Source organism: Spermophilus citellus (genome assembly GCF_964194105.1).
Source record: "Spermophilus citellus genome assembly, chromosome: 3".
Lineage (NCBI taxonomy): Eukaryota > Metazoa > Chordata > Mammalia > Rodentia > Sciuridae > Spermophilus > Spermophilus citellus.
The window spans coordinates 94,706,329-94,727,587 of NC_138184.1; the positions used below are offsets into that span (position 1 = coordinate 94,706,329).

The 21,259-nt window shown below is 42.9% G+C and overlaps 1 pseudogene across 1 annotated transcript; it reads right to left on the bottom strand.

Annotated features, from left to right (window-relative positions):
- Nucleotides 1-9,342: 9,342 nt before the first annotated feature.
- Nucleotides 9,343-20,536, bottom strand: LOC308643375 (transmembrane protein 132B-like; annotated as a pseudogene). The gene is made up of 2 exons: nt 20,518-20,536; nt 9,343-10,416 (listed from the first exon to the last, which is right to left on the bottom strand). The product of its transcript is annotated as a transmembrane protein 132B-like (transcript).
- Nucleotides 20,537-21,259: the final 723 nt, after the last annotated feature.

A 21,259-nucleotide genomic window follows, 5' to 3' on the forward strand; every position in this document is an offset into this window, starting at 1 on the left:
TGCTGAGGCCCAGGAAGTGCCCTCCTCTTCGTCTTGCTGGCTGTGAGCAGGGTTGGGTGGATCTGGTGAGGAACTGGCTGGGTTTGGGGTAGTTTTTCCAGAGACCTTCACAGCCCTCAGATCTCGCAGCCACCCCATCGTGGAGCAGAAGACCTGGAGCACCAGGAGCTTCTCTGTGCACCGCCATCATCTCAGCGTTCCTCAGCCCTCACCCCTGTGTCTGTGCCCACCCCTCCACGTGGCCGGTACTTGTCACTGTTGCCTGGAGCAAAGTGAGCTGTGCTGGTGTGGGCATTTCACATGCTGCTGCTCGGGTCTCAGAAGCACGCCATTCCTATGCACTTCAGTCCCTGGGAGGAATGTGTCAGCCTTGTTGCCCGCTCCTTCCCGGGCACCAACACGGAACTCTTTTCTCAAGGTGTCAGGTCTTGGTGCAAACCAAGGACCATTGGCTAGTCCTGAGCCACCAGCAATGACAATGTTCTCCTTCACATCAGTGCAGTCTTTTGGCCTGAGTGAAGCTGAGCCTGAGCTGGCCTCTCTGTCCCCTGCTGGACAGCAGGTACATTTCACCTACAGTCCATATGGAATTAAGGGAGCAAATTTATTTAGTCAACAGCCCAAGCTAAGCCATTTTTAAAAGGCAGGAGAACATTATGTGATGTTTCCCTTGCACTTCACACATTGCCATTGATGAGAAGAGCTGGAGACACAAGTAATTTTATTCCTCCCTGGTGATGGTAGTTGCTCACCTGCTAGTCTTTGCCTCCAAGGTGACCTTGTGCATCACCTATGATCTGGGTCACCTGCTTCTTCTCATAGGCACCCACTGGAGATCCATGGCAAAGTGCCAGTGAGCAGGTACCCACTCCCCATGCTTAAGGCATCTAAGATCTCCTAAACTGCTGCAGTAGCTCAGTTTTATCTTTTAAGAATTAATTTACTTTTTGTCTAATTTTATGGCTGTCTCCTTTCCCTGCTGTGCTTTATCAAAGGCTGTGTCTCCCACTCTCTTTTGTGGGGCCTCTCATTCTGAATTTAACTCACCAGTGTCCAGTGACATCCTGGATTTCAAAAGTCCTGTGGTTATACTGATTAACCAATTTGTCATCTTTTTGTTAATATGAGAGCAAGATTCTCAGGCAGCTTTCATCTTCTTGGGGGAAGTCAAACTTTAGGACTTTTTAATGGATTAATAGAACCCAGTCAATCATGGCTCTCCTACAGTGCCATGATCAGCAACAGATGCTTCTCGTAGAGTTTAAGTTGGATTGAAAACTGCAAAGGGAATGCCAGCTCCTTCATTCTGAACAGCACGGAGGAGCCAGCACCAGAGAGCCACCCACAAAGGGGTGCTTGGATGATGCTTAGATTCACCATTGAGACTACTTCTTTGCAATCTGATGCTACCGTAGACCTGTTCACACAGCACTTTGTCACCTAGCCTTGCTCTGTTCCAGGCAGAGACTGGGTGCTGCATCCTGCCAGCACCTGAAAGACCCGGCCACCCTGCACACGTCACCTCCTTCCAGGGGTCCTGAAATACAGCACGGGCTGGCTGGGAGAGAGGTGTGCCCTTGGTTCACAAATGACAGCACTTATGTTGGCCTTGAACTGCCTGCTGGTTTCCATTTGCTGAAACTAGATGAATCCTGGGCTGGGAGAAGAGGGTCTGAAATGCTCAAGTGGTGTTGAAGGCACATGCTGAGACCTGCCCTTAAGATGTGACTCTCCCCTGCCTTCCCCCACTGAGAGAACGACAAGACAGAGCACCTGAAACCAATCTCCATAAAAGGTGATGCGTTTTGCAGAGGTGACAGGAAAAGCTCCTAGTTTTACTAGTTGGTGACTCATTGCTTGTTAGTGCTTCTCCTCCAGGACCTGGAAATCAGAAAGTGGCCTGGTCCTCTTAAGGACCATTTGGGAAAACTCACATTCAAATGTAGCACAGACTCACTTCTCCCCAAGTGCTTTTCTCAGGTCAGTGAGCTTTCTCTCAGTGCACAGGGCCGCTCCTCCATCCCCAACAGCTGCCTTACTTTGGAAGTCAAGATGGTTTTCACAAAATAGAATGCCCCTTCCACTCCAATTAGGTTCCCAGCTCCAGCGAGTCTGGCGGAGGCCTCCTTCCACACCTGAGTGTTCTCCGATGAGGCTTCCTCTGATGTGAGGCCTCCTGTTCCAGCTGGAGACGTGCCCCTCGAGTCCCCGGAGCTTCACTTTCTGGGTTTTCTTCACTGAGTGCATCCGCTTCACTTCCTCTCTTTCTCTGTCAGGAGGAACCTTTCCCTCAACAGTCCAGATGGTTTCTAAAGTGACCTTGCCTGACAAGCACCGTGTTCCTCAATGTTCACTTATTCTCTGTTATCCCCAGCTTTCCACCCTCCACATCATGCCCTCTCAGGGCAGCAGGTGCATGGGTCACCTTAGGAGAGGTCCTCGCTCCAGTAAGAATGGCGGTCATCAAGAATACAAACAACTGCAAGTGCTGGCGAGGATGTGGGGAAAGGCCCACCCTTACATTGTCAATGGGACTACAAATGAGCACATCCACTCTGCAAAGCTGTATGGAGATTCCTCCAAAGACTAGCCACCATAATATCCAGCTGTCCCTCTCCTCAGTATTTTTCCAAAATAACTAAAATCAGCACACCATACGGAAGCAGCCACGTCAGTGTTCGCAGCAGCACAACTCACAAGAGCCAAGCAATGGAATCAACCTAGATGCCCATCAACACATGAATGGATAAAGAAAGTGTGGCAGATATTCACAGTAGAGTTTACTCAGCCACAGAGAAGAATGGAACTCTGGCATCGGCAGGAAATGGATGGAGCTCAGTGAAATGAGTAGAATGCCACGGGTCCAGTGTTTTCTCTCTTATGCATGGGTGAGACTGCAATAAGAGGAAAGAAGGTGAAAATAGAGGAAATCTCTAGAGTAGGAGGGGCTTGGTGGGGTGGGAGGAGGAACAGGACAAAGTTGGAATGAAATTGACTAAATCATGCTATGCCTGTACGTGAGTGTACCACAGTGAATTGCACCTTATGTCTATTTATAAAGCACTGATTTAAAAGACTATAAATAAATAGAAGGAAGATCAGGAGAATAGAGGAAAGGGAGGGCAGAGGGGAGGGAAAGGGGAAGTACTGGGGACTTCAGTGGACCAAATTCTATTCCATGCTTGCATGATTTTGTGAAAATGAACCCACCATTACGTGTAACCACAATGCACTAAAAAGAAAAAAAAAAGAAAGGTTTCTATCAGGAACTAGGAACAAGTCTGCCCATTAGCAGCTGTGTTTTGTTTAAAGCTTTTTTTGGGGGGGGGAGGGGGTCCAATCACCTCTCTTTTCTTTCCCCTCTTTCAACTTACTTGTGAAAGTAATTAATTTCCATAAATAATTTTCAATTACTTTTTGTTGAGAGCCATAGCCAAAGGGGCCCCAGCAAACTTCCAGCTGCCAGCAAACTTTCAGACTGCCATCTGATGATTGGCTCACAGCGGCCCCAGCAACTTCTAGCTGATTGGCTCCTCTGCAGTGATGCTCATTGGGCTGTTTCCCCGCCCTTTTAGACTATGGAGCTGCTCATTGGGGGACTTTTTTGGCTCCGCCCACGCAACCCAGCCAATGGGCCTCAAGAGCAGGAGGAGTGGGGGAGGTGGAGAGGCTTGTGGGAAGCCGGTGGTGGCAGTTGGACTCTGAAGGTTTTTCCTGAAGAGCTGTTTTGTTTGGCGTGTGTGGTTCTAAAAATAAAGTTCATTTCTTTTGACAAGTTGCTCCTGAATTGTGCCCAGCCAGACTGCAGCATTTGGTGGCCCATACGGGGAACGACTGAGGGTAAGTGATAAGGTAAACTGCTCGCCCCTGAGGGCAGGGCGAGAGGATGGGTAGCCATTTTAAGATTCTTCTTTTGTTTTGTTTTGCTTTTGTTTTAAGTTGCCTGTCCCTGGAGATGAGGAAAAACTATTTGCGTCTGAGGAACAGATAGGGAGATAGGGAGAAAGGACGGATGGACATTTCAGGAGGATAGAAAGGCTAATATAATGATTTTTTGTGGTTCCATTTTTATTTCATTCTGTCTTGGCTTTGTTTGGTGTCATCTTGTTGGGTTGTATTATAGTAGAAATATGGGATCAGAAATTAGTAAAAAACAAACCGAAAGAGTGTTAAGTAAATTGTTAGAGGAAGGAGGCATCCTGGTAAAATCAAGAGCAGTCAGGGCATACGTTGATACAATACAAAAATGTAGCCCATGGATTTTTAAGGAGGAGTTGTTGAATATATCACAATGGAACCATCATGGTGAAGATTTAAAAAGAATAGAAAAGCCCAGGGACTCTGCCAGTTGGCACATTGCCATTGCGGACGTTCGTATCTTGTTTGCTTAGTCCAAAGCCTTCAGTTTAGACAAAGATAGAGGAAGAAAGCTTAGAGCAGAAAAAGCCATCAGGGGGAAAGTTACAAAAGGAGACTGCTACTAACACCTTTCTATCACCAGAGGGCATAAGTGTCCAACCAACAGCATCACCGCAGAGGAGCCAATCAGCTAGAAGTTGCTGGGGCCGCTGTGAGCCAATCATCAGCTGGCAGTCTGAAAGTTTGCTGGCAGCTGGAAGTTTGCTGAGGCCCCTTCGGCTGTGGCTCTCAACAACTTTTGAGAATAATAGTGGATTATTTTTGCCAAGCCTGGCATTTTCTTTCATGTGCCCTCCAGTCCTTCCTCTGCTGCCATTCACTCTCCGCCAGGCTCTGAAGCTAATTATCCCTCTGTGTCTTAGAACTGTTGGCTTTTTCTTCTAAGAACAATGATGGGTCCTGACTATGAGCCACATAAAGACCTGCCATGGAGACTGGGACTGTCTGTATGTCTGTTGAGAAGTTGTCTTTTGTCTTTACAAATGTGGTGGAGCTGTTCCGATTACTGAGAGTCATGGCACACTCAGTGTCATACAGTGTTTACTTAGTTACTTTGTCACTAGTCCAGTTATAAGCACAAGGGCTGAAAAATAATGGACCATACAAAGGTCTTTATTTACTTATTTCCCCATGATGGTCAATGATTCTGCATATGATGGTCACAAAACGTGCTTGAGGTGTACTGCAGCTGAGGTGTCATTAACGTGGTAAAATACTAGATCATAGCAGTTGATCACTACGAACACACAGATAGCTGGTCCCGACCAGGATGAGAAACACTTAGGCAGGTGTCTTGCCTGCTGTCTCCCTCCCAGTCCTGAGCTCCAGCACCATGCTGCTTCACCGCCTCAGCCTGCATTCTTTTTCATCATAAAGCATTTCTGAGGGTACCTGTGCTCGGTGAATCAGGAGGTCACGATTTGGGCTGTGGATGGCATTCTGCTATGTAGATCTACCCAGCTGAGCAACGATCCCCCTCATCATTGACATTAAAGTTGTTCCCAGTTGGTATTTTGTTATTGTAATTGAAGTTGCTACAAATGTCCTCATCAGGTTTCCTTGGCCTTTGTGTGACATAAACATGTGTTACTATATATTTACATATGAGTAGTTTCCCTTGTGTTCATACTAAATTGAGAAATTGCTTAGTTATAGAATATGTGTAAAATGTTTTAGAAATTTGCTATAAAAACTGCCAACTAATTGGCAATATTAGACAGTTTTAGCTGATCCACATTTTCACTAACTTTGGAGTTTTTCAGACTTTAAAATTTGGGTTGTTCTAGAAACTAAGTAGAGCTAAGTCACTGTAGTTTTGAAATGAATTTTCTTTTCTATTTTTGCCCAGGGCATTGTGCCCACAGGCGAGCTCCACCACTGAGTTACACTCCAGCCCAAAGCCATTTTCTTCTGCCTGTTTAAAAAATTAGATTGTCTTTTATTCTGGAACAATAGCAGAATTACCTATCTGTATACGATTTGTTAGGAGATGTACTACAATTTTTCCTCCCAATTTATGTTTGCCAATTCGTTTTGTAGCTATATCTTTCATCTGCAGAAATATTTTTAAATGTTTTATAAAGGGCATTTATTTTATTTTAAACAATTTTGAAACATGATTAAGAAGTCTTTGTCAAATCCAAAATAGATTCTATTTTTCATTTCTAGGTTCTGTTTAAAGATTTATTCTTGTAATTTTAACCCTTTGGGTCTGTGATCTCTCTAGAAATCAAATAGTGAGCTATTTTAGTTCTAACCTTAATAATGAAAAATGGAATTCACTATTTGCAAAGTGTTGTATTTAGGAGGAATATTTAGATACATTAAAATATTTAACTGAAACTAAAAAGACAATTCTGCATATTGAATTTTTTTTTTAATCTGAAAAACTGACTTTGAGTAGCAATAATATTTTGAAGGCAGGGCACAGAACAGGAAGCCTGCCCAGTGTGGGAACCGACGGCATTACTGCTTTCTTGGAGTGGGAAGATTATTTCCCTAGTGGACTTTAAAGCTTTGGGGTCTTATTTCCCATCGGGAAAGTCCTAGTGTCCTGATCATCTTGAGTAAGCTTGTCCAACACAAACACTGAAACACAGGTCATATTTTATTCTAATTTTTTCTCTATGAAAAAAATCTAAAAACCAATAACAGAGAGATTTCCATAACACATCTGACTTTTATAAATCCAAAGATATCATTGATGAGTGCTAAAAATTTGAATACAAAAAAATATATATATTCTGTAGTGTTTGTCCAGCCAGGACATAGTGGGGAGAACTGGACAGTGGCCTCTAGAAATCACAGGCCTAGTTGTTAGTTGTGCTCTATTAACATACCTGTGGACTTACCCAATAAGTGGGTTTGGGGCTACCTCACCTCCAAACGGTGACATAAACAAAATACCCAATTAAAAGTAAAAGAATAATAAATAGAAATGCAGCATGATTTCCTCAGGCCTCCTGAGCAGCCCTTCCTCCAGGAGTCAGCCAGCCTTGCAGACTCTCCATCCTGCAAATGCTTCCTTCCCCAGACCACTGGAAGGATTCTCAGGCTCCAGGGCCTCGACTCTCAAGCACCATTCCAACAGCAAAGGACCTAGAGAACATCTGTGATGGGGCTTACCCCCTCTCCACAAACCCTCCAGCCCTGTGCATGAGAGAGAAGCAGAGGAAGTTGGCTGTCAACTTGAGGAGACCTCAGAGCAGATGGGTTAGGAGGGTGGATTCACCCATGTGGAAGTATACCGCAACAAGGGGGCAACTGAACACCTCTGTTCTGACCGGCTCAGCCATCAGCCCATCCAAGACATGGCAGAGCCCCAGATGCCTCCTCTGTCTTTCCAAGTTAGTTCTTAGACTTGTTGTGGCTCAAAGTGAGACAAGATAAAAGAAACTGTAAGTCTAACCCTAAAAGGCCCCATCCCATCTATGGGCCCCAGCCTATTTTCCTCCTGATGTGGTTTCCTGAGAGGCCCATGAGCCTTGGAGCACTGTGAGTCCAGTCACTAATGTCTGCAGGGGCTGCCGGAACAGAGCCAAAGGGGAGATGTTGGAGGAGCCACCATGTGGGTACCTTCCAAACCTTACCACCTGGATGACATCCACCCAGATATCCCTAAGAGAAACACAACATCTTGACAGCCCTGTGCTCCCTAAGGAAGAGAACTGGGCCCACCAAGTGATACCACCCACACATTTGTCATGGTCACTAAGCACAAAGTTTCCCTTAAAAGAAGAGCCCAAGGTCCTGAAAGCACTTATTCTTGAGATAGCCTGCACTTTCAGGCTGTCCAAGTGCACCTTCCTTGTTTCCTAAATAAATCTCTGCTGTGCCTGTTTTTGACACATCCTGGATTTTTTTTCTGTGAGGTGTGTCAAGACCCTGCAAGGGCCTCTCTTCTGGGAGACCTCCTGAGACCCCTTGCTGGTGCTAAAAGATGTTCCCAAGGAAGCCACGATGTCCAGTATCTGTTTGCCATTTCAATTTATTTAATTGACAAGCTGTCTCGTTCTCTTAATCAGAAGCTTGCTCTAACTCCATTTCATACCACTGTTCCAACCACTGTTTATTTTTTCAAAAAGAATTGGAGTGATATTTTTCCTTCCTCCCCTTCTTTTTCTGACCCTTAATTTCCTGACAACTGTATTTTGAGGTTTAGAGTGGCCATTTATTTTCATGACTGTATTGAGTGTGCTCATTGCTTTCCTACCTCAGGACACATTCTGTGATGTTTTCTCTTGGCCAGAAGCACAGATGTGAATGTTTTCCTGGTCACTGAATAGATGGATTTCCATCCTGCTAAACAGAATCTCATCCATGCTTTCTCTGTTCTTCTTTAGTAAAATGGCAGTTTAGTCTATATCTGTTTTTAAGGAATCTTCTTTTCACAAATGTCCACACCAGTTTCATATTTGAGTCTAGTGAGTGAAATGTTTTTCACAAAATGTTTATGTGACTAAGTGTTTTAAGTGGTCCCTTTCCCCTTAGGAGTGGACTCTATAATTTCCCACATGGATTTTCAGATACTATGTATTTAAAACAAAATTTTTTTGTGGTTCACAGATATTCCCCAATTTTTGCAAAATTCATGTGAATATTTTTCACTGAATGTTAATATTTTTTTAAAAAATCTGCCATGCAATGCTGAATTAAGATGTGTCAATGAGAAAACAAGGGCTAGAGAAAATGAGGATTCAGTTACTTTGTATCCATAAACAGTAGGGTGAAGCAGAGAAGGGCCCTGGGAATTCAATCTGGATGTGGCAAGGCTGGTTCCAGGGAGCCCAACTCTTGTCTCATCCAAGCAAATGTCAGTTAAAGGAGACAAACCATGTATGTTGCAAAAAGCCTCTCAGAAGTCAAAAATAAAACAATAAACAACTCTCCCCCAAACAAAACAACAATAGGTGTTGGTATAAATGTGCATAAAAACAATGGGTGGAGCATATCACCAATAAGGGTGGCCACATTCACTCACCTGTCACAGAAGAGTTCTCAGGCCAAGAGTAAGACTTGTCCATGCACCTGACTGATGTCAAAGTATAGGAAAGTTAACCATCAAACTCCTCCCAGTTCTAAACATTTGTGTGTCCTGAGCTGGCAGATAAAATCCTTGGTGGAGAACTCCGTGCACTGGTAATGAGCGAGTACCAGGTGGTGCTTGACTGCTGACCCAGTGCTGCAGCAGTACTACAGGGGCCATGCCAGGTGCTCATCCTGGCTTACATACAAGCTGCACTAACTCTTCAGGCCACTTCCATGTGATTAGAAGAGGACCTTGCCTCCTTCCCCCTGCTCCCCAACACCAGGCTTCAACAAATAAATCCATATTAAATCACCCTCTGTTGCTGAACAAGCACACAACTCCAGCTGTTTGAAAAACAGAAGGCACATCAGTGAATTCAAATATAACACAGTATATCAAGTCTGTGAGTCCCCCAGCCCCATATCCTGGCAGACCCACTTGATGCTGTCATCACTGTCAAACAGGATGGAGTTGGTGTACGGGCCCCCATCCTCAGGGAGGATGGTGGTGTAGAAAGTAAACTTGACCCTCTTCCTCTTTGGGCCAGAAGAGTTTACAGGTTCGTTTTTCATCTCTTTCTCATAGACATAGTCAGAAGGTCTGAGCACCTGACTGTGGAAGGGCTTCTGGGATCCTCCTTTCAGCAGGAAGTTCCTCTCTTCGAACTGCAGCCCCCTGTCTATCATGATCGTGCACTCCTCCGAGGGGAGCGTGATGTCCACTGGGTTCTCCAAAAGCTCCACCTCGTTCCCAAGCCAGACCCAGTCGTGGGAGTGGGGGATGTTGCCCTGCTCGCTCACCGCAAGCCTTTTATGTCTGTACTTCCAGGCAAATGCCACGCAGTTGATCAGGAAGACCAGGATGGCCAGGCAGAAGACGCAGAGCAGGGTGTACATGCCGATCTCCAAGTCCGTCAAGCCCCTTGAGGCTACTGTATGGTCACTAGGGTTACTGGATTCTGGAAACTTCCCCTGGGTGGGGAAGCTGGTGAAGGCGTCTGCACCACCACTCTTGAGCAGCTTCCTGTCCTTCCCCTCCCCAGGCAGTGGCAGGGCTGTGCTCCTGTTGGTCCTGTCCTCTGGGCCAGCAGGGCCCCCACACTGGAGCCACTCCTGGACCACTCGCTCCTGGCTCCCTTCCCGGTCTATGGAGTTGCTCAGGTGATCTTTGTATTCCTGGTTCACACCCTCGATGTCATTGCTGCCTCCTTGGTGCTCCTCCTCAGTGCTCCTCCTGGATGCCCGGTGCAAACCTGACCTGGGTGCTTCCTTTACCCTCAGCAAGAACACTCTTTCTCTTGGTCTTCTGGCAAGACTCGCTGATCATCATCTCCAACTTTATCAGGGGCCCTTGTTCTTTGCTCTCTGCAACCACAACTGGCCACTGGGACTGCAGGTTTGGCTGAACAGACACCACCATTTCATCCAATGACGAGACAGTTACGGAAAAATCCTTTGCATCATAAATGTCTAAGTGTTACTTACTGAATTGAACAAAATTCAAAGAAAAAAAACCAAAATATTTGTTGTGATAACTCTTCTTCACATTTGCAAAGTTTTATCACAGAAATGTTAATTCCAAAACATTCTTTAAGTGTATATAATTAGAAAAAAAAAAAAGCCCCAGTGCTCTGTAACCTTAATCCATACTTGAGATACACTGAACTGTCATAAATAATGATCTACATCCCAGTAACATGACAAACAAACAATACAGTTTAAAAAGGGCAGGAAAATACACATTAGTTTATATCATGTCCTACAACTAAATTTTGCTGTGACCCTTCTTAAAGCTTTTTGCAAAATTAGGCCATGCATCCAAGTTATTTCCAAGGGCAACTAATCAGCCATCACCCAAGATGTCATTTGAACTATGATACGTTAGAAATTCAATGCAGATAAAGCCACACAGTGCTGGCTGAAGGTACTGTAAGAGTAAAAGAAGTTAAAGTGTAAAAGACCGGGTATTGTTAAGTTTCTAAGCTGAAAAGCTTGAGTTAAAATGTAAAGGACCAGGTATTGTTAAGTTCCTATGCTACACCCAAAACCTGAAATTCCTGTAGCTGTTAGGACAATTCCCGGGACTGCCCAGTAGATATTCCCCCTGACCATTTGGTTGTTTAATAACCTAGGACCCTGTGCAGCTTGAATCAGTTTGAATGTATACCCTCCTTAGGATTGACCTATCACTCCCGCCCGACCTGTTCCCACCAATGAATGTACTAATCATGTTCAGGAATTGTTGTTTGATTTTCCCACGGTGTATGATGATTTGTTAAAGGGGACCATGACGTATGTAAAGTTCCTGCCCTCCCCAAAAAGTGTACTTAAGCACTGCTCAACCCCTGCTTGGGGCTCTTGGCCGCTCTCCCTTCTTGAGTGAGCCTGGAGCCCCAGCACGCTGCATTGGATCCTCAATAAATCCCCTGTTGCTGTTGCATGAGTCAGTCTCTTGGTGGTCTCTTCCTCTGACGTTCGCCGGACCCTTACAGTACTTGGAGAAAAATGCATTATAATCCCATCCCACTAGAGAGACACAATGCCCCTGATATCTTCTTAAAGTGATTCACTAAAACTCTGAAAATGTGTGAAAGTTTTAGAATTGTCCATAATTACAGTAAGTAGACAGCAATTTGGTGCCTACTCACAGTAGCTGAAATGGAATTTCTAAGTGTCAAAAGCTGCCTGCTTTCATAAAAATGGAAAAATACAATTCTCTGTCATGGTCTATGGTAGACAGTCAATTGCACAGATGAACTTGCTGACGAGCAAATGGCACAGGGACCTGTGATGGACATTTAAAGAGCATCTGAGAAGAAGTGTTCCCCAGGGGCAGCCTGGGGAAGAGGCAGGGAGACATGTTGGGGTGCTATCTCAGCTGCACATGCCCTCTGCTGATCACCTTTGGGACATGAAGACTGAGAGGGACAAGCTCTCTCCATTAGCCAGGGTCTTAGAGGTCTCTGGGAACTCATCTCTTTAGGAACTTGAAGAACCTCCCAGGGAACCATTCTATTATCTCTGGTGGAGACTCGAGAAGAGAGTGAGGAGGGAGAAGCAGTCCATGCCTGGCATTTGCTGAGGACCAGCCACACTGGAATCACTGCCTTTTTTGGTGAAGATGGAGCTAGACAGATGGAGGATATTCTAAAGTGACACCAAGAACTCTTGTCTCTGTTCATTAAGTGCCACCAAATAAAAAGCACCAAAGGTGAAATAGGTGTAAGAAAAATGAACCTCTAAATTACAAGCATGTTTTATTTTAAATTGCAATTTTATCACAATCACTTAAAACACTGTAATTAATGTTTACACCAAAATATTTCCTAGTTCATTTTCAAAAGAAAACATTTGCTGAAATGATTTTTAAAACTTTCAATAATTGCTTGATTTCACCTTCCAATTAAAGCATTCCTAAAAAGGAAAACTTACAGCATTTTTTCTTTGACTTAAAGAATAAATTTATTTTAAAGAGTAGTAACTGTGTGTATGCTTTAAAAGAGATATTGGTTGATTTAGCAATAAAGATTATTTCAAAAATGATGCAGATCTTGGTGCTGGATATTCAGAATAAAGAATCATAAATTAAAAAATTAATCTGTGCTCAGAGAGCAATGCTAAGATAGGAAAGCTGTTGAGAAGATGGTTCCATCATTCCCTCCACCCCATTACCCTCCAAGTATGGCCTCCACATTCATGCACAGAGGTAGGCAGTCCCTATGACAGATCTGAGGGCCCCAAGAAAGCACAGCAGGAAAGGGGGTTTTACGGCCTAAAACTATCAATTCATCCTTCTATTTGTAATTTAGTTCTAGAGGACATTAAAGCTGCATGTATTAAACAGACATTAGAAAACAACTCAATTGTAGACTAACACTTTACAGTGATAATTTATAGTTTTTATTGAGAATGTCTGTTGCTCAATTTCCAAAATATCATTCCATCAGTATTAGCTAGAAAATACTTACAACAGGTGCATGAGGAAAGATACAAGATCTGTTAATTTCATATTTTCAGCAAGAAATCATTTTTTCATGTTCTTAACCACTGCCCATGTCCAATACAGTTAAAGAATTCAATTCCAAGTTTAGAAAATAAAATCCTCATGGTTTCTCTGTCTTCAGTTAGTAACACAGAAAGTGGAGGCTTATATTCATAGGAAAACAGCTTTATTCATTTTTCAGCTTAGCTTTTTCTACTAAAAGAGGTCACATTGATTGCCGCAGTCTTGGCTGGGCACAGAATCACGAGCCAATCAAGCAGGAACAAAACTTTATTTTGAAAAAGCCGCTAACACTCTCAGCGCCAGCAAGTCAAAAACCGGTCCTCCCACGAGGGTGTCCGACCGGAACCGCCCCGTCTCCTCCCACCTCCTCCGGAATTCCCTCCTACTATCCTTCCCCAACCAATGGGAACTCTCCAGCAGTCCCGTAAAGTCCCGTAACTTGAGTCCGGTAGCAGGCCAAGGTGAACAGCGGGAGTCCAGTTTGCATATGAATGTAAATTTTAACATAATCATCTCAGTGGCTAGCTGGCGTCACTTTACAACCAAAGGTGCCATACATCGTATATATGCTTGTGGCTCCTAGCATCTGCCCCCTTCTGTTTAATTAAGCAACAAGCAATGTGGCTAGGGACCGTGCCTGGTAGGTTGTCCAATTTAACATATGGTTCTTACCCGTCATGGGAGAACTGACCTTTAGGCGTCAGCTTCCTGTCTTAGGTTGAATCCACTGTAATCAGAGCAACCCGTCGCTGACTACCGGTCCAGCATTCAGCCATGCTTGTGGATAGGCCTATGCACCAGTGGGGGGGTGAGGTTCTTGCCTCACCTCTGTTGGCCCCCAAATTTAGACCATCACTAGTAGAAGGGAGGAGGATACAGAAATGCCACGACACCAAGCCAATTGACGGCTCCTTTGGAAAAATTGCGTCACTGGTGACACCATCAGCAAAGATATGCCAGTATTACCACAATAAACATGGGGTGAGCTGGCAAGGAAATTGCATCACTGGTGACACCATCAGCAAAAATATGCCAGCAGTACCACAATTCGGTGCACTAGATGATATTTTACAATGTATGCAACTGATATATAGTCCAGGCAAGTTCTGCAAGCAGTTCAAATTGGAGGAGTCTATCAATATGTCCATATCCTCCCAAAGTAAATCAAGTCCTTGATAGCATTACTTGTTGAGTTATATTCATTGATGCATCAGTTTATACAGTTTACTGTGATAGCTATCATAGAAGCTGTAGTTTGGTTTTATCTCAGTCTTCACTGGAATTGGGATGGAGATGGAAATTCTGGCAATGATGGTAAAGAGACATTATCCTGAACAGAATTATTAAATATAATAAAAAGAAAAGGTGAAAGTAAACAAACAGATCTGTTAAACTCCTTTAAAAACAATCCTTAACAGCCGTTTACCAAATTTAAATTAGTAAACAAACAGATCTGTTAACCATCTTTAACAACAATCATAAACAGCTGTTCACCTAATTTAAATTAAACCATATAAATCACGTGAATAAAGAAAAAATTCGGATCCATTTTTTCATGAGCGCTCCTCATATAAGAAATATGGACATACACACATACAGACATACAACACAAAACAGAAGTGTGCACACAACATACAACACATAAGACAATAGTAAATAAAGGCCTTGTAACTATACTTAGGTGAAATCTCCATTGCAATGTTTAAAAACTCCACAGTCAAAAAAAAAAAAAAAAATAAATAAATAAATAAATAAATAAATAAAAAATAAAACACAGTCAAAAAATAAAACTGATCAGAAAAACATTAACCTAGGTTTGTATGAGCTCAAAAATAAAATAGAACTTTATGATGTGGAAAAATGCAATAATAAAATAGATACTGAAAAAAAAAACCTTGGTTAATCACTGTCGCAGATGTAAGAATAGCCAAGCTGGAGCTCTGGATGTCAGCTGTTATGGATTTGAGTCAAATCATCTTCTTTTTCTGTAGAAATTGTTTTAGTTAATCTCTCTGGAATCCAAATCGGTTGCTGTTCATCCTGTGGGAAAACACAGACAGCGCCCCGATTCCAGACTATCACTGGATCCGGGCCTTTCCATTGTCCTGTTAGAATATCTTTCCAAAGTACCTTAGGCTTATGTACATTTTTGGGGTACAAATGTCTTTCCGCAGCACTAAGTCCCGATGAATCTAAATTTAAAAAGTTTAGAGTAAAAAGGGTTATTTTAAGTTTATCTTTGGGGGATATATACCCCTTTCCAATTCCCTCCTTTTGTTTTAATAAGTACATTTTAATAGTTTGATGAGCTCTTTCAACTATGCCTTGTCCTTGTGGATTGTATGGAATTCCTGTTATGTGAGTAATACCAAATGATGAGCAAAATTGTTTAAAAGAGGAGGAAGTATAACCAGGACCGTTGTCCGTTTTTAACTGTTTTGGAACGCCCACAGTGGCAAAATTTTGTAAGCAATGAGCTATAACATCTTTAGTTTTTTCTCCGGCATGAAGGGAGCCCATCAAAAATCCGGAAGAGGTATCAACTGTAACATGTAAATATTTTAATTTTCCAAATTCTGGCAAGTGTGTGACGTCCATCTGCCAAATATGGTTAGGTATTAGTCCTCTAGGATTGACTCCAAGATTAACTTGTGGTAAAAATGTCACACAATTTTGACATTGTTTTATTATATGTCTGGCCTGTTCTTTAGTTATTTTAAAACGCTTTTGTAAAGTATTAGCATTGACATGGAACCTTTTATGAAAATTTATAGCTTCTTCTATTGTGGAGAAAATATGTATGTCATGTGTAGATTTATCTGCTAGTTCATTGCCCATACTAAGGGCTCCAGGCAATCCTGTATGTGCCCTGATATGACCTATGAAGAATGGATCTTTTCGGTCCCAGATTAGACTTTGTATAGCGGAAAACAAAGAGAAAACAGTAGAGGAAGGGGAAATCCTACCAGCATCTTCAAGGGAATTAATAGCATTAACTACATACTGACTATCAGAAAATAAATTAAATACAGAATCTTTAAACATCATAAAAGCTTGTAATACTGCATTAAGCTCTACCTTTTGAGCTGATTGTTTGGGTACTAAAAATGTAAAAGTTTGATCAGGAGTAACTACTGCTGCTGTACCATTGTTTGACCCATCAGTGAATATATTTGGAGCATTTATGATAGGGGTTTTTCTTGTCATTTTTGGAAAAACTACAGGATGCTTAGACCAAAAAGACAACAAAGGATTAGATGGTAAGTGATTATCAAATGAAACACTAGTTTTACACAGGATTATTGCCCAAGTATTTAACTCATTAGCTAACTCATCAATTTGATCCATAGTATATGGAGTAATAATTTTATTGGGAGAAATCCCAAACACTCCCTTAGCTGCTTTTATTCCTTTGAGTATTAATTGTCCTACAGCCTCAGGATATCTAGTAAGAATAGTGTTAGGGGAATAAGATAAATGTATCCACAATAATGGACCTTCTTGCCAAAATACTCCTGTAGGAATATTTTTTGTTGGTAGTACAATAAATAATAAAGGCAAACTTATATCAATTCTATCCAAATGCATATTTTCCATATATGTTTCAATGATTTTTAATACTTTTCTTGCTTCAGGCGTTAACATGCGGGGTGAATTTGGATCTGATGGACCTTTTAGAATATCAAATAAAGGTCCTAACTCTCCTGTTGGTATGCCTAGATAAGGCCTTATCCAATTTATGTCTCCCAATAACTTTTGAAAGTCATTAAGTGATTTGAGTTGATCTACTCGTATTTGAATTTTTGGTGGACGGACCATGGTTGAGGATAATAGAACTCCTAAATAATTAATTGGAAGATTTAATTGTACTTTATCTATTGCTATCTCTAGATTATAATTTTTCAATAAATTTGTAAGTGTGGCATAACATTCTAGTAATGTGTTTTTATCTTTATGTGCCAGTAACACATCATCCATATAGTGAAATATTTGTAGTTCAGGATTTTGGTTTCTAAGTGGCTGGATTGCTTTATTAACATAAATTTGACACATAGTTGGGCTGTTAGCCATCCCTTGAGGGAGTACTTTCCATTCATATCTCTGATCAGGACCTTCATGATTCAGTGCAGGGATAGTAAATGCAAAATGTGGACTATCCTCGGGATGAATTGGAATTGAAAAGAAACAATCTTTAATATCTATAACTAAAACATGCCAGGTTTTTGGTAAAGCAGACAATTGAGGAATCCCTGATTGAGCAGGTCCCATAATAACCATCTCATTATTAATGGCTCTTAAATCTTGTAATAATCTCCATTTACCAGATTTCTTTTTAATGACAAAAATGGGAGTATTATAGGGGGATACGGAAGGTTGTATATGTCCTTCCGCTAACTGTTGTCTGACCAAGTCATGGGCTACTTGTATCTTTTCTTTAGTCAAGGGCCACTGAGGAACCCACACTGGTCTTTCTGATTTCCAAGTAATTTTGATTGTCTCAGTGGCCCTTTCTGAAAACCCAATTCATGTCTATTTATTTCTTGATCTATTTGAATAGGTGCTGTCATACCTTGTTCTTGTTCTCTTAATCTTTTTTCTTTCCTAAAGCCTTGTTTAGCCCTAGTAGTGGGCGCGTTAGGATTGATGTTATTTGTTAATGTCAATCCTAATTGATCTAGGACATCTCGTCCCCATAAATTTACAGGAAGATGATCCAATACATAGGGCTGTATAGTTCCTTCACATCCTTCAGGATCCCTCCAATCTAATACCATAGCACTTCTATGGGGATTTGTTGCCACTCCTAGGCCTCGAAGCGTTTGAGTGGCTTGTTGTAATGGCCAATGTTTTGGCCATTCTTGACGAGATATGATGCTGAGGTCAGCTCCTGTGTCCAGCAGCCCATTAAAGTCATGTCCTTGAATTTTTAATTTTAGCATTGGGCGAGAATCTAAATTTAAAGACAGCATAGCCCAATCTACACCTGTGGAGCCTAATCCCTTGGAACCTCTTTCTACATTACAACTGGAAAATTTATCATGCAGGCTGGGTATTATTAATAACTGTGCTATTCTATCTCCTGGTGAAATTACTGATATACCTCTTGGAGAACTAGCTATAATTTTTATTTCACCTTCATAATCGGGATCAATTACCCCAGGACTTATCATAAGTCCTTTTAGTGTAGAAGAACTGCGTCCCAATAATAAGCCTACTGTTCCCTGGGGAAGAGGTCCTTTTACTCCTGTGGGAATGATTTGAATTCCCATCTCTGGGGTTAGTACTGCTCTGGCAGAGGCGCAGATGTCCAGCCCTGCGCTCCCTCTAGTTTGTCTGATGAGGGATTTAATGGATAATGCGTCCTGGGCACTACCTTGATGGGGCTGTTGGGTTCCTCCATTGCCCCATATATTTGTGGTTTGGGGCCCCGGGGCATTGGGCCCTCTAGTCCGTTTTTTGGCAATGGAGCTTGATACCTTTCTCCACGATATCGTGGGTAAACACTTGGTCCTTGTCCGTTTTTTGATAACGGAATACCCTCTATGGTGGTTTGAGAACGGCATTCATTAGCCCAATGTCTCCCTCTACGGCATCGTGGGCAAATACCTGGTATTCTATTCCTTTGATATCCAGCTTTGTTAAACCCTCCTCTTATGGGGCAACTCCTTTTAAAATGTCCTGTTTGATTACAATTATAGCATGTTCTTGGCCTGGCATCTAAAGCCTGTTGTACTGCTGCTAAGACTTGCCCCTGTTCATTAATGTCTCTACATAATTTAATATATGTGTTTAAATCCTCATGTCTCCATGGTCTAATGACCTCTCTGCAGCAACGATTTGCTTGGTCATAAGCCAGTTGTTTTATAAATGGCATTACCTGTTCTGTATTTCCAAATATCCTAGAGGCTGACTGAATAAGTCTATCTACAAATTCAGCATAAGGTTCATTAGTTCCTTGTATTACCTTAGATAATTGACCTTGTAAGTCTCCATGCCCCTGTAAAGTTTTCCATGCCCTAACTGCATCTACAGCAATTTGTGCGTACACACCAGGGTCATATTCAATTTGTTGTCTTTGACCCTCATAAGGTCCCTTCCCCAAAAGCATGTCCATATTTCTTTGAGGGTACCCAGCTTCTGCATTTCGCCTAGCTGTCTCCATGCAAAATTCCTCATTGGCAACCTTCCATAACAAATATTGTCCTCCGTTTAGCACAGATCGACACATGTTAGCCCAATCTGCTGGTGTCATGTCCAAGTTGGTAACAGATTCAACCATGCTTATTGTGAAGGGAGCTTGCGGCCCATAGGTCGTTACAGCCTCCTTTAATTGCTTTATTGTTTTGAAATCTAAAGCACGGTGAATTCGTTGCCCTCCTGCCTGCTCAAGTACAGGGCATGCTAATCTTTGGGGTCCTGCCTCAGAATTCCGTCCATCAACTACGGTAGTTGAGGGCCGCTCAGCGGTAGATGGAGCTGTTGGCTGAGTTACGCCCTCTGGTGATAGAACGGAGTTGGTAGCAACCTCCTGTTGTAATTCTCCACCTGATGGCTGCTTGTCCTCTAAGCTTGCTTTCTTTAAATTCTCCTCTGTCTGACTAGCTTGAGAGACCTTCTCTTTTGCTTGACCTAGCGTTTTTTCTACCATAGTCTGGACCTCTAACAATTTACTTAACAGTTTTTCGGTTTGTTTTTTATTGGATTCTAATCTACTATAACCTAACCCAATAAGGTAGGATAAAACAAAGCCGAAGCAGAATGAAACAAAGACGGAGCAGACAATGGTTGTATCAATTTTCTCTTTCTCAGGGCTGAATAACTTCAAACCTTGAGCCAACCATTTTTTCCAGTTCGCCTGAGAAAATTCTAGGGCTAGGGAGCTCGAAATGAAAACAAAATAAATCAAAACAAGAACACATTGTTTTCTGAGAAGGTCATCCATCCTGTCGCCTTCCCTCAGGGGCGAGCAATTTACTCACCTCTAAGCTTCAGGCGTTCCCCGCACGGGCCGCCAAATGCCGCAGTCTTGGCTGGGCACAGAATCACGAGCCAATCAAGCAGGAACAAAACTTTATTTTGAAAAAGCCGCTAACACTCTCAGCGCCAGCAAGTCAAAAACCGGTCCTCCCACGAGGGTGTCCGACCGGAACCGCCCCGTCTCCTCCCACCTCCTCCGGAATTCCCTCCTACTATCCTTCCCCAACCAATGGGAACTCTCCAGCAGTCCCGTAAAGTCCCGTAACTTGAGTCCGGTAGCAGGCCAAGGTGAACAGCGGGAGTCCAGTTTGCATATGAATGTAAATTTTAACATAATCATCTCAGTGGCTAGCTGGCGTCACTTTACAACCAAAGGTGCCATACATCGTATATATGCTTGTGGCTCCTAGCAATTGATGATGTTCATTTATTTTTTCTCAGCATCATCTTGTGAGATAGAAAAATGCAGATCATTGTTTTCATCTCACAGACAATGACATGCTCAGAGGGGTCATGGCTCCTGCCTGTGCTACCCATACACCAAATGGCCTCGGAAACCTTCCACTCTGCAATCTTTCAGTCCACACCTTCAGCCACCTGAGCCATCATGACATTCCTGAAGGGCATTCATTTCCCTTGAGTCCAAGGAGCTTTGGGAATGTGACTGGATGCCATAGTCCGCATTCTGTGGGCAGCTGAGTGCCTCTAATGTCTTCTCATTCCTTCGGCTGCACGTCAGGTACTATAGCTCCTTCTCAAAATCAGGATCCTCCTAACTTGAGAGGCTCCAGTAAAACCCAGGACACAGAGTTGTCTTGGTGTTTCTTTCTGCTGCAGATATTAGCGTCCACTCAAAGTCTTACTGGACTCCTCTTGGTGACCATCACGGCTCCCCAGAGAACTGAGGCAATTGCTGGCTGTGGACAGGAGGGCAAAAGAGACTTCCATGCGGAGCTTCCTGGTCCTCCAAGAAGGGGCAGCAGACACCAGATCCTCCTCATTCCAACTCCATCTTGGTTTTGGGAATCAAGGTTGGAGGCCAAGCTCAGACCCAGCAGGGAGCGCGGGAACCCCAGGTCCTGGCCTGTCTTGTCCTGGGCAAGAAGCCTGCCTAGGTTGTCATGTGGCTGCTTGGGGTGGGCATGGAGCCAGGGAGCTGAACGTACTCTAGGCCCAACTCCTTCCTTACCTGGTGCATCACAGAAGCCATGGGCCCAAACCTGCAAAACAGTGATCAAGTCTAAAGTCATTTATGATGTCACTGTGAGAGTGAAGAGAGCTAATTCATGCAAAAACGTCACTGAGAGCATTCCAGGTTGAGGAAAATAT